Below are 12071 nucleotides of genomic sequence, written 5' to 3' on the forward strand. Positions count from 1 at the left end.
TTCTTCTTTTGTTTTTTACATCGTGAATTTAACTTTATTTTTTTCATTGCCAATGTTTTACTTTAAGTTCAGCTTTTGTTTTCGATGGATAAATACATTTTCACAGCTCAGAAGACCAAATCAAAGTGAATGATGAAGTTGATTGATTGATTCAAGTTATAGTGAAGTTGCCCCCCCACATGGGCCTTCACCTTCTCAAGAACATATGTTTTTTATCCCGATGGTTTGTTTGTCTGCAGGTACAAAGATGAGTTTCACAGTTTGTCTTTATGATGAGAATTATTGAGGCTGTTGAGCATAATATGATGTTTTTATGAAAAGAGCACGTGTAGTAAACTTGATTGATTTGACTTTATCGTCCATGAGATGTGATCTATTAGTGACGGAGCTGCAGGTGTAGGGGGTATAGCTCAGTGGTAGAGCATTTGACTGCAGATCAAGAGGTCCTCAGTTCAAATCTGGGTGCCCCCTCTGTATTGTTTACTTTACATTTGTATTAAATCAAAACCTGCAGATATACACGAGTATTTCAAATGTTGGGAAACCTGCAAAAAAAGAGCAATTCACACTTTTCCCATTTCCTCTCCTGTTGTGTCATGACTCATGACCGTGATAGAAATCAGTGTGTCAGAGGCAGGAAGTGGAAACACACAAATAACGTTACTGTGGTTATCCAGCTCAGTGAAAATTCATCAGTCCGTTGTTTCCATGAAATACTGAGCCATGCTGATGTATTACAGAAACATTGTGTATGAAGAGGGGGTATAGCTCAGTGGTAGAGCATTTGACTGCAGATCAAGAGGTCCCCAGTTCAAATCTGGGTGCCCCCTATAGATTATTTAATGAAAACATGGACAACAAAACCAGTGAGACAGAAAAGATTGTGATTTGATGTGTACTCATGATTCAACACACTCAGCTTCTTATCCATCAAACCAGGTAGGATGAACCCCAAGACTCACAGTATTCACTACACCTATGTGACGAGTGCTCACAAACGCCAAAGAATTATACTGAAGCCGTTTTTGAAATAATAATCAGAGTACATTTTGCTCCGGTAGAGTTTTGTCTTGGCCCATATCCCTCCATTCCACCAAGTTTCAAGAAAACTGGCTCTGTAGATTTTGCGTAATCCTGCAAACACACAGACAAACAGACAGAATGAGCCATGAAAGCAGTGATAGTCTGTGATAGTCCAGATGTCAGCACAGACCAGAGAGCTCAACGTGAGGGGGTATAGCTCAGTGGTAGAGCATTTGACTGCAGATCAAGAGGTCCTCAGTTCAAATCTGAGTGCCCCCTGTGGTTGTGGTTCATCTGGGCCGGAGCCTTGTTTACTTTATAACTGTGGTTTGATTGTGAGCAGGATTACACAGAAACAACATGAGTGGATTTCCACAGAACTTGTTCAGTGGATCCTACATGTGCTGGGAAAGAACCCGGACGTGGATCCGGATCAGGGGTGAATCCATGAATTGTTTTTCTTTTCCTTTAACAATGTGAGATACGGCATATTTCTACATTTTCATTAATTTCTCCAAAAATTTAAAAAAACAGACGTATTTCGGGCGTTACTATAAATGAGTGTTTGCAATTTTGTGCAGATCCAAAAGAAAAACTCTGGATGAATTAGATTTAAATATGGTTTCACTGGAGTGTAGCTGCTGTTTGTTAAAAAGACCTGTTTTATTTTGAAGGGGCGTTATGGGATGTTATCATAGGTTATACCTCTCACAGTGTCGGGGGGTGTAGCTCAGTGGAAGAGCATTTGACTGCAGATTAGAAGATCCTCAGCTCAAACCTGACTGTCCACTTCAACTAAGATGTCCTCAATACACATGGGCCTTCACCTTCTAAAGAACATTATGTTTTCAATCCCGATGGTTTGTTTGTCTGCAGGTACAAAGATGAGTTTCACAGTTTGTCTTTATGATGAGAATTATTGAGGCTGTTGAGCATAATATGATGTTTTTATGAAAAGAGCACGTGTACTAAACTTGATTGATTTGACTTTATCGTCCATGAGATGTGATCTATTAGTGACGGAGCTGCAGGTGTAGGGGGTATAGCTCAGTGGTAGAGCATTTGACTGCAGATCAAGAGGTCCTCAGTTCAAATCTGGGTGCCCCCTCTATATTGTTTACTTTACATCTGTATTAAATCAAAACCTGCAGATATACACGAGCATTTCAAATTTTTTGGAAACCTGCAAAAAAAGAGCAATTCACACTTTTCCCATTTCCTCTCCTGTTGTGTCATGACTCATGACCGTGATAGAAATCAGTGTCAGAGGCAGGAAGTAGAAACACACAAATAACGTTACTGTGGTTATCCAGCTCAGTGAAAATTCATCAGTTACGTGCACATAATAAAAAAAATTCCCTGTTGTTTCCATGAAATACTGAGCTATGCTGATGTATTACAGAAACATTGTGTATGAAGAGGGGGTATAGCTCAGTGGTAGAGCATTTGACTGCAGATCAAGAGGTCCCCAGCTCAAATCTGGGTGCCCCCTATAGATTATTTAATGAAAACATGGACAACAAAACCAGTGAGACAGAAAAGATTCTGATTTGATGTGTACTCATGATTCAACACACTCAGCTTCTTATCCATCAAACCAGGTAGGATGAACCCCAAGACTCACAGTATTCACTACACCTATGTGACGAGTGCTCACAAATGCCAAAGAATTATACTGAAGTAGTTTTTGAAATAATAATCAGAGTACATTTTGCTCCGGTAGAGTTTTGTCTTGGCCCATATCCCTCCATTCCACCAAGTTTCAAGAAAACTGGCTCTGTAGATTTTGCGTAATCCTGCAAACACACAGACAAACAGACAGAATGAGCCATGAAAGCAGTGATAGTCTGTGATAGTCCAGATGTCAGCACTGACCAGAGAGCTCAACGTGAGGGGGTATAGCTCAGTGGTAGAGCATTTGACTGCAGATCAAGAGGTCCTCAGTTCAAATCTGAGTGCCCCCTGTGGTTGTGGTTCGTCTGGGCCGGAGCCTTGTTTACTTTATAACTGTGGTTTGATTGTGAGCAGGATTACACAGAAACAACATGAGTGGATTTCCACAGAACTTGTCTGACGGATCCTACATGTGCCGGGAAAGAACTCGGACGTGGATCCGGATCAGGGGTGAATCCATGAATTGTTTTTCTTTTCCTTTAACAACGTGAGATACGGCATATTTCTACATTTTCATTAATTTCTCCAAAAATTAAAAAAATCACACGTATTTCGGGCGTTACTATAAATGAGTGTTTGCAATTTTGTGCAGATCCAAAAGAAAAACTTTGGATGAATTAGATTTAAATATGGTTTCACTGGAGTGTAGCTGCTGTTTGTTAAAAAGACCTGTTTTATTTTGAAGGGGCTTTATGGGACATTATCATAGGTTATACCTCTCACAGTGTCGGGGGGTGTAGCTCAGTGGTAGAGCATTTAACTCTAGATTAGAAGATCCTCAGCTCAAACCTGACTGTCCACTTCAACTAAGATGTCCTCAATTCAAGTTATAGTGAAGTTGCCCCCCCCACATGGGCCTTCACCTTCTAAAGAACATTATGTTTTCAATCCCGATGGTTTGTTTGTCTGCAGGTACAAAGATGAGTTTCACAGTTTGTCTTTATGATGAGAATTATTGAGGCTGTTGAGCATAATATGATGTTTTTATGAAAAGAGCACGTGTACTAAACTTGATTGATTTGACTTTATCGTCCATGAGATGTGATCTATTAGTGACGGAGCTGCAGGTGTAGGGGGTATAGCTCAGTGGTAGAGCATTTGACTGCAGATCAAGAGGTCCTCAGTTCAAATCTGGGTGCCCCCTCTATATTGTTTACTTTACATCTGTATTAAATCAAAACCTGCAGATATACACGAGCATTTCAAATTTTTTGGAAACCTGCAAAAAAAGAGCAATTCACACTTTTCCCATTTCCTCTCCTGTTGTGTCATGACTCATGACCGTGATAGAAATCAGTGTCAGAGGCAGGAAGTAGAAACACACAAATAACGTTACTGTGGTTATCCAGCTCAGTGAAAATTCATCAGTTACGTGCACATAATAAAAAAAATTCCCTGTTGTTTCCATGAAATACTGAGCTATGCTGATGTATTACAGAAACATTGTGTATGAAGAGGGGGTATAGCTCAGTGGTAGAGCATTTGACTGCAGATCAAGAGGTCCCCAGCTCAAATCTGGGTGCCCCCTATAGATTATTTAATGAAAACATGGACAACAAAACCAGTGAGACAGAAAAGATTCTGATTTGATGTGTACTCATGATTCAACACACTCAGCTTCTTATCCATCAAACCAGGTAGGATGAACCCCAAGACTCACAGTATTCACTACACCTATGTGACGAGTGCTCACAAATGCCAAAGAATTATACTGAAGTAGTTTTTGAAATAATAATCAGAGTACATTTTGCTCCGGTAGAGTTTTGTCTTGGCCCATATCCCTCCATTCCACCAAGTTTCAAGAAAACTGGCTCTGTAGATTTTGCGTAATCCTGCAAACACACAGACAAACAGACAGAATGAGCCATGAAAGCAGTGATAGTCTGTGATAGTCCAGATGTCAGCACTGACCAGAGAGCTCAACGTGAGGGGGTATAGCTCAGTGGTAGAGCATTTGACTGCAGATCAAGAGGTCCTCAGTTCAAATCTGAGTGCCCCCTGTGGTTGTGGTTCGTCTGGGCCGGAGCCTTGTTTACTTTATAACTGTGGTTTGATTGTGAGCAGGATTACACAGAAACAACATGAGTGGATTTCCACAGAACTTGTCTGACGGATCCTACATGTGCCGGGAAAGAACTCGGACGTGGATCCGGATCAGGGGTGAATCCATGAATTGTTTTTCTTTTCCTTTAACAACGTGAGATACGGCATATTTCTACATTTTCATTAATTTCTCCAAAAATTAAAAAAATCACACGTATTTCGGGCGTTACTATAAATGAGTGTTTGCAATTTTGTGCAGATCCAAAAGAAAAACTTTGGATGAATTAGATTTAAATATGGTTTCACTGGAGTGTAGCTGCTGTTTGTTAAAAAGACCTGTTTTATTTTGAAGGGGCTTTATGGGACATTATCATAGGTTATACCTCTCACAGTGTCGGGGGGTGTAGCTCAGTGGTAGAGCATTTAACTCTAGATTAGAAGATCCTCAGCTCAAACCTGACTGTCCACTTCAACTAAGATGTCCTCAATTCAAGTTATAGTGAAGTTGCCCCCCCCACATGGGCCTTCACCTTCTAAAGAACATTATGTTTTCAATCCCGATGGTTTGTTTGTCTGCAGGTACAAAGATGAGTTTCACAGTTTGTCTTTATGATGAGAATTATTGAGGCTGTTGAGCATAATATGATGTTTTTATGAAAAGAGCACATGTACTAAACTTGATTGATTTGACTTTATCGTCCATGAGATGTGATCTATTAGTGACGGAGCTGCAGGTGTAGGGGGTATAGCTCAGTGGTAGAGCATTTGACTGCAGATCAAGAGGTCCTCAGTTCAAATCTGGGTGCCCCCTCTATATTGTTTACTTTACATTTGTATTAAATCAAAACCTGCAGATATACATGAGTATTTCAAATGTTGGGAAACCTGAAAAAAAAGAGCAATTCACACTTTTCCCATTTCCTCTCCTGTTGTGTCATGACTCATGACCGTGATAGAAATCAGTGTGTCAGAGGCAGGAAGTAGAAACACACAAATAACGTTGCTGTGGTTATCCAGCTCAGTGAAAATTCATCAGTTACGTGCACATAATAAAAAAAATTCCCTGTTGTTTCCATGAAATACTGAGCCATGCTGATGTATCACAGAAACATTGTGTGTGAAGAGGGGGTATAGCTCAGTGGTAGAGCATTTGACTGCAGATCAAGAGGTCCCCAGTTCAAATCTGGGTGCCCCCTAGAGATTATTAATGAAAACATGGACAACAAAACCAGTGAGATTTAATGTGTACTCATGATTCAACACACTCAGCTTCTTATCCATCAAACCAGGTAGGATGAACCCCAAGACTCACAGTATTCACTACACCTATGTGAGGAGTGGTCACAAATGCCAAAGAATTATACTGAAGTAGTTTTTGAAATAATAATCAGAGTACAGTTTGCTCCGGTAGAGTTTTGTCTTGGCCCATATCCCTCCATTCCACCAAGTTTCAAGAAAACTGGCTCTGTAGATTTTGCGTAATCCTGCAAACACACAGACAAACAGACAGAATGAGCCATGAAAGCAGTGATAGTCTGTGATAGTCCACATGTCAGCACAGACCAGAGAGCTCAACGTGAGGGGGTATAGCTCAGTGGTAGAGCATTTGACTGCAGATCAAGAGGTCCTCAGTTCAAATCTGAGTGCCCCCTGTGGTTGTGGTTCATCTGGGCCGGAGCCTTGTTTACTTTGTAACTGTGGTTTGATTGTGAGCAGGATTACACAGAAACAACATGAGTGGATTTCCACAGAACTTGTTCAGTGGATCCTACATGTGCTGGGAAAGAACCCGGATGTGGATTCGGATCAGGGGTGAATCCAGGAATTTGTTTTAGACATGGTTTCACTGGACTGTAGCTACTGTTTGTTAGAAATACCTATTTTATTTTGAAGGGGCATTATACGACATTATCATAGGTTATACCTCTCACAGTGTCGGGGGTGTAGCTCAGTGGAAGAGCATTTGACTGCAGATCAAGAGGTCCCCAGTTCAAATCTGGGTGCCCCCTGAAATTCTGATTAAACTGTGTTCATGGGTGAATTGTTCAGTTTACAGCTGACACCTTCTAGACTGTGGCTGAGGTGTGATTTTGCTTCATGTGCTTAAAGTCTGGATGTGGAGGTGCATCAGAAAACCAGCGTGTGCTCCTCCTGCATTAATAAAAGGTGGTGCTCAGTGCTTCACGCTGACGGAGCCTGGTGACAGCCTCGTTCCACAGCTGCTCCACGCTCATTGTGCTGTTTGTATATTTAGCTGCTCTCTTCCACTTCCTCTGCTGTTGACGCTGGGAAAGCACACAACAGTATCGCCGCCATTCCGCCCTCTCGGCATCCTCCCCCCCTCTTCCTCCTTCACGCCTCCCCTCGACTCGGTGCTCCCTCCTTAACTCGTCGTCTCTTCAAAGCGTTCGTTGAGAAAGAAACTCGGAGGTGATTCACAGAGCCACAAACAATGCCAATGGGCGGCCGTGGTTTTCCGGGTCACCCTTAAATTTTTGATTGACCCCAGTTCAAACACAATATGAGGCTGAAAATGGAATCTGGGTCTGTAATGTCTAAATTGAGACCACGGCGGGAAACACCAGCAGATATTAGTCATACTCATAAGTTGGCAGCGTTGATCACTTAAGTATTCATGGTTCCACAGTGATTATTCCATTGTGTACTTAAGGGAGCTGTTAAACTCATTTTCCCAAGGATCACATGAGCTGTTGGATCTCACAGTCTGTACAACATACAGACACACAAAAACTCACACAAACTCTGTGCACGACTACATGTATTATTACTTTATTTACATATTTCTTTCTTTTTATGTCTTCGCAATGAAATAGCCAAATAGGACATGTTTTCGCCCCTGGCCGTTTGCTTTGTTCAGCAGGATTACGCAAAAACTACTGAACCCCGACCACAGCTGCATGTAACGCCCCCCCCCACACACACATGGGCCTTCACCTTCTAAAGAACATTATGTTTTTAATCCCGATGGTTTGTTTGTCTGCAGGTACAAAGATGAGCTTCACAGTTTGTCTTTGTGATGAGAATTATTCAGGCTGTTGAGCATAAGATGTTGTTTTTATGAAAAGAGCACATGTACTAAACTTGATTGATTTGACTTTATCGTCCATGAGATGTGATCTATTAGTGACGGAGCTGCAGGTGTAGGGGGTATAGCTCAGTGGTAGAGCATTTGACTGCAGATCAAGAGGTCCTCAGTTCAAATCTGGGTGCCCCCTCTATATTGTTTACTTTACATTTGTATTAAATCATTCCTTTCTCATCTCCGCTCCTGTCGTGTCATGACCGTGCTGGAAATCAATGTGTCAGAGCAGGAGTTGGAAACGCACAACACAAGAAAGTGCCATGGAGACCAGGAACAACATTGTGTGGTTATCCACCTCAGTTAAAATTCAACAATTACGTGCACATCGAGAAAAATCATTATCAAGATGTAAGAAACACTGAGCTATGCTGATGTATTACAGAAAGGTCACAGTGTACAGGGGGTATAGCTCAGTGGTAGAGCATTTGACTGCAGATCAAGAGGTCCTCAGTTCAAATCTGAGTGCCCCCTGTGGCTGTGGGTCATCTCACCCAATGCTTTGCCTTATTTAAAGTTACACATGTGACTCTTAACTTCCAGTGAGAGTGAAAACTATAAAGTTGTAAATCTGTTGTCTCAGAATACATTGAAATGAGTGAAAACTATATACAACTGGTTTGACAATAAACATCTTGAACTTTTACAGGGATGTAAAACTTCACTTTCATAACTTAATTCCACTAATTCATGTTATATAAATAGAATATATATGTAATTATTGATAAAAGAATTCAGTAAGAGTCATTAGATGACGACAGTATTATTCCTACAGCTGCAGAATGTAATTTTCTTCTTCCGGCGACCATTTGATTTCTCTTCATGAATTTATTATCCTTCCACCGTAAAGGTCAACTGTATCTCAGACACTGTTCAGTGTTTGTGTCTGTAATCGTCAAAGAATTTCACTAGTCTGGGTTTCAGTTAAAAAAATGTGTAGCTTCTTGTGTTCGTCTAAATCCTGTTTTCAGATTCCAGACATGAATGAGACAAATTCAAAAAAAGGTTGAATCCATTACTTGACGGCAGCAGAGACAGAAACGACATCACGTGAAGCGAAACAATGCTAATTTAAAATGTGAGTGGATTTTTATGGCCACTTGTGATTTAAAATAAATAGACAGAGAATAAAGTCCTTACAAACCATAAGGTTGTGATAAAAGGTGCAAAACATTTAAGTTTTGTCTCATTAAAATGTTGTATGTTTGTTATTGATATATATTTTGCCTGGCACTGTTCATGTTTGTTAATGTTCCTTCATGCATCGTGGAATTTAGGATGGTTTTTTAGTTTCAATATGATTTAAGAGGTTATGATCGATTGGGTTCAGTAGTTTTTTTAAAGATTTTGCTGACGGACAAACAGCAATGCAGAGATAACCTCTGTTCAGTTATCGATCCTGAGGGATTTATCTCAGTGTCGATACAGTTGTGCCTCAGACAAACAGTTGTGTGGAGGTTGCGCGTCGTCGAAGTGTGTGACCCGCGTTTGAACTTTGCAGAGAGAGCGGCGGCTGTTCGCCTCTATCCTGCAACAGGCTGCGGTGACACAGGAAGCTGGCAACAGGACAGGAGAGGGGGAAAAAAAACCAGTCCATTAATTAGGTCAGGATATTTGACAGGAAGTTAATTAACACTCTCACACGGAAGCACACGCTCAGTGAGGTTTTCAAAAGGGAAGCAGGGTAGTGGGAGGAGAGGAATCACACACGTGGAATAAATAGAAGTGGAAAGACGCAGCCTTCAGAGGATCCGACAGACAGATGGTCCGACTTTAACTCACTCAACTCATCTTTTAACCACCTCTCACTGTCTGATGGATGAATTACTTCAGTCTAGTCAGAGGGAAACAGTTTGTCTGACCTCAGAGTCTGGATCGCAGTGAAATCATTATCTTAGCTCCATCTTGATAAGTCATTAGATGTGTCCGGACACACACACACACACACGTTAGACACAGTCAACACATTCAACAGACATGCTCCTTTATTCATCCACCCTTTTTTTTTTCCAGGGGAAAAGATTTGGTCATAGAGTTTTTTTTCCCTTCCCACAAGTGAGACTTCAGAGTTCAGTCACGTTTTATGAATCCTTCCTTTGATTGTGTGTCAGAACCAAAGTTTTCATGCAGCAAACCAATGTCGACAAATCCATCAAGCATAAGCAGACGACAGGACGTGTGTCAGACAAGATTCTTCAGTGCGCTCCCTGAATTACAATGTGAAACTCAAACTAACAAATGGAAAAAATGGAACAAACACATGAAGCTTGGCGTAAAAACACCCTCAATAATTTATTTTGGCTTCTTTTTATTCATTCTATCTCTGGTGAGAGTCTCAACTTAATCGCTTTTTGACTTTTCAGCCTTTTATTGTTTTTATTTTATTATATTTTATTATATTTAATTTTACTCTTGCACCTGATGAGAATTGTGTTGATGTTGTGTTGCCTCTGTGCTTCACAATGAAACCGTGATGTCACACACACATCCATGGCTCCCAGTGACACCAGTGCAAGCTGCATACCTGCTCAAACACACACACACACACACACACACACACACACACACACACACACACACACACAGTATAGGACTACATCTCCTTCCTCTCTGACATACTGGGAATTCCACGTTTAACACCGAGGACTGAGAGCATGCACCACTGTAAACCTGATACACTTTCAAATTGTCGCACACACACACACACACACACACACACACACACACACACACACACACACACACACACACACACACACACACACTCACTGTGCATGTACACTGTGGTCACTGTGGTCATAATTGAGATGAGTCGTCATACCTCATCCTGTGTGCAGGAGCAGTGTGTCCCCACAGTCTGTATCACCTCTGTGAAAGGTCAGTATTTATCAGTACATATATACATGGCTGTGTGTGTGTGTGTGTCTGTGTTTGTGTGTGTGTGGTCCAGGAATAGCTGCCCTGGGACGCCTGTTTCCTCTGTCTTCCCTCTGCATGGAGGAAGAATAAAGCAGGACCCCTGACTTCCACAGCGATCCATCCAGCCGTGACCCCAAAATGAAACCTCAGAGCTTCCTGGAAAACAGTGCCAGTCTGCTCTGGAAATGTGCACGTGATTTGTCTCCTGGTTGACGATCTTCTCAGCGCAAGACGGACAAATGACATTCCCGAGTTCTCGGGACAAACCTGTACAGAGCGAGAGACATCCAGTGTTTATCAGAGAGCTGTTTTCACTCTCCTTTGCTAATTTTATGAGAAATATTATGGATAAATAAATGTTGTACTAAAGAAACTCCACAGCTTCTTGAAAGTCTAAGATCATGAACTTTTATGGTTTTAATTGTCAAATCTTTAGATTTATTTCTGTCTGATGTGTTTGAAAGACAAAACAATTTTCTTCTTCAGGTTGAATCTGCAGTAAATGTTTCCTCGGTGATGAAGCGGTCACAGAATTGTCCAAACTTTCTGTTCCTCGTTGTTTGGTTTCACATCATCGTGCCTTCAATCCACAATAATCCCAGAGGATTACAACAAATGCAAAGTGAGTTTTTCTGATAAAAAAAGAACAATAACAAAGATTTGCCCCAGATCTCACTCAGAATGTCCTGAACCAGGCAGAGCTTGCAGATGACGTAATGCAGATTTGGTGTTTTATATTAGAGGAAGAGAAACCGAGCAGATACATTACAGAAGTTAATGTTCCTCTTTATTTTATGATATATTCTGGATTCCAACATAACGAAAATGAAGCTCAAAACCCACAATCACCTTTTACTATTATTTTATTTTATAATATTTGTTTGCCTGGAGACTGAAAAACAAAGTAAGAATTTCATTACTTGCACATGACAATAAACATCTTGAACTGAATCTATTGGTTTCAATCCCTTTGCACATAAAGACCAAGGCTAACTCTCTCTTGGCGTGTTTTCATGGAACAACACCATAAGATTCTCTGCCGCCCAACTTGACCTGGACTCCCCGGCAGAAGAGATATGGTATCTCAGACTCTCCTGGTTAAATAAATGATGGATAAATTTTAAAAAAAACAAAATTCATTTAAAACAATTAACATTTCCAGATGATGTAATGTGGTTGTTTATGTCATCACTGCTGTGGTGAAGTGTTCTTTCATTCTAATTATAATAACCTCAGATAACAGCACTTTAAATAAACATCCAAGAGCAAAAAAACCAGTATCACAACATCAAAGTTATTATATTACCGATAG

The 12071-nt window shown here is 40.8% G+C and overlaps 15 non-coding genes across 15 annotated transcripts; all 15 read left to right on the forward strand.

Moving 5' to 3' along the window:
* Window positions 1-399: 399 nt before the first annotated feature.
* trnac-gca (transfer RNA cysteine (anticodon GCA)) lies at window positions 400-471 on the forward strand. The gene has a single exon. It is a non-coding gene; the product is annotated as a tRNA-Cys (tRNA).
* A 287-nt stretch (window positions 472-758) lies between these two features.
* Window positions 759-830, forward strand: trnac-gca (transfer RNA cysteine (anticodon GCA)). The gene has a single exon. It is a non-coding gene; the product is annotated as a tRNA-Cys (tRNA).
* Window positions 831-1230: 400 nt separating this feature from the next.
* trnac-gca (transfer RNA cysteine (anticodon GCA)) lies at window positions 1231-1302 on the forward strand. The gene has a single exon. It is a non-coding gene; the product is annotated as a tRNA-Cys (tRNA).
* Window positions 1303-2059: 757 nt separating this feature from the next.
* trnac-gca (transfer RNA cysteine (anticodon GCA)) lies at window positions 2060-2131 on the forward strand. Its single transcript has one exon. It is a non-coding gene; the product is annotated as a tRNA-Cys (tRNA).
* Window positions 2132-2443: 312 nt separating this feature from the next.
* Window positions 2444-2515, forward strand: trnac-gca (transfer RNA cysteine (anticodon GCA)). The gene has a single exon. It is a non-coding gene; the product is annotated as a tRNA-Cys (tRNA).
* Window positions 2516-2915: 400 nt separating this feature from the next.
* On the forward strand, window positions 2916-2987 carry trnac-gca (transfer RNA cysteine (anticodon GCA)). The gene has a single exon. It is a non-coding gene; the product is annotated as a tRNA-Cys (tRNA).
* Window positions 2988-3769: 782 nt separating this feature from the next.
* On the forward strand, window positions 3770-3841 carry trnac-gca (transfer RNA cysteine (anticodon GCA)). The gene has a single exon. It is a non-coding gene; the product is annotated as a tRNA-Cys (tRNA).
* A 312-nt stretch (window positions 3842-4153) lies between these two features.
* On the forward strand, window positions 4154-4225 carry trnac-gca (transfer RNA cysteine (anticodon GCA)). Its single transcript has one exon. It is a non-coding gene; the product is annotated as a tRNA-Cys (tRNA).
* Window positions 4226-4625: 400 nt separating this feature from the next.
* Window positions 4626-4697, forward strand: trnac-gca (transfer RNA cysteine (anticodon GCA)). The gene has a single exon. It is a non-coding gene; the product is annotated as a tRNA-Cys (tRNA).
* Window positions 4698-5479: 782 nt separating this feature from the next.
* trnac-gca (transfer RNA cysteine (anticodon GCA)) lies at window positions 5480-5551 on the forward strand. Its single transcript has one exon. It is a non-coding gene; the product is annotated as a tRNA-Cys (tRNA).
* Window positions 5552-5864: 313 nt separating this feature from the next.
* Window positions 5865-5936, forward strand: trnac-gca (transfer RNA cysteine (anticodon GCA)). Its single transcript has one exon. It is a non-coding gene; the product is annotated as a tRNA-Cys (tRNA).
* Window positions 5937-6320: 384 nt separating this feature from the next.
* On the forward strand, window positions 6321-6392 carry trnac-gca (transfer RNA cysteine (anticodon GCA)). Its single transcript has one exon. It is a non-coding gene; the product is annotated as a tRNA-Cys (tRNA).
* A 285-nt stretch (window positions 6393-6677) lies between these two features.
* Window positions 6678-6749, forward strand: trnac-gca (transfer RNA cysteine (anticodon GCA)). Its single transcript has one exon. It is a non-coding gene; the product is annotated as a tRNA-Cys (tRNA).
* A 1155-nt stretch (window positions 6750-7904) lies between these two features.
* On the forward strand, window positions 7905-7976 carry trnac-gca (transfer RNA cysteine (anticodon GCA)). Its single transcript has one exon. It is a non-coding gene; the product is annotated as a tRNA-Cys (tRNA).
* A 266-nt stretch (window positions 7977-8242) lies between these two features.
* trnac-gca (transfer RNA cysteine (anticodon GCA)) lies at window positions 8243-8314 on the forward strand. Its single transcript has one exon. It is a non-coding gene; the product is annotated as a tRNA-Cys (tRNA).
* The last annotated feature ends 3757 nt before the right edge of the window (window positions 8315-12071 follow it).

Source organism: Paralichthys olivaceus, chromosome 8, assembly GCF_024713975.1.
Source record: "Paralichthys olivaceus isolate ysfri-2021 chromosome 8, ASM2471397v2, whole genome shotgun sequence".
NCBI lineage: Eukaryota > Metazoa > Chordata > Actinopteri > Pleuronectiformes > Paralichthyidae > Paralichthys > Paralichthys olivaceus.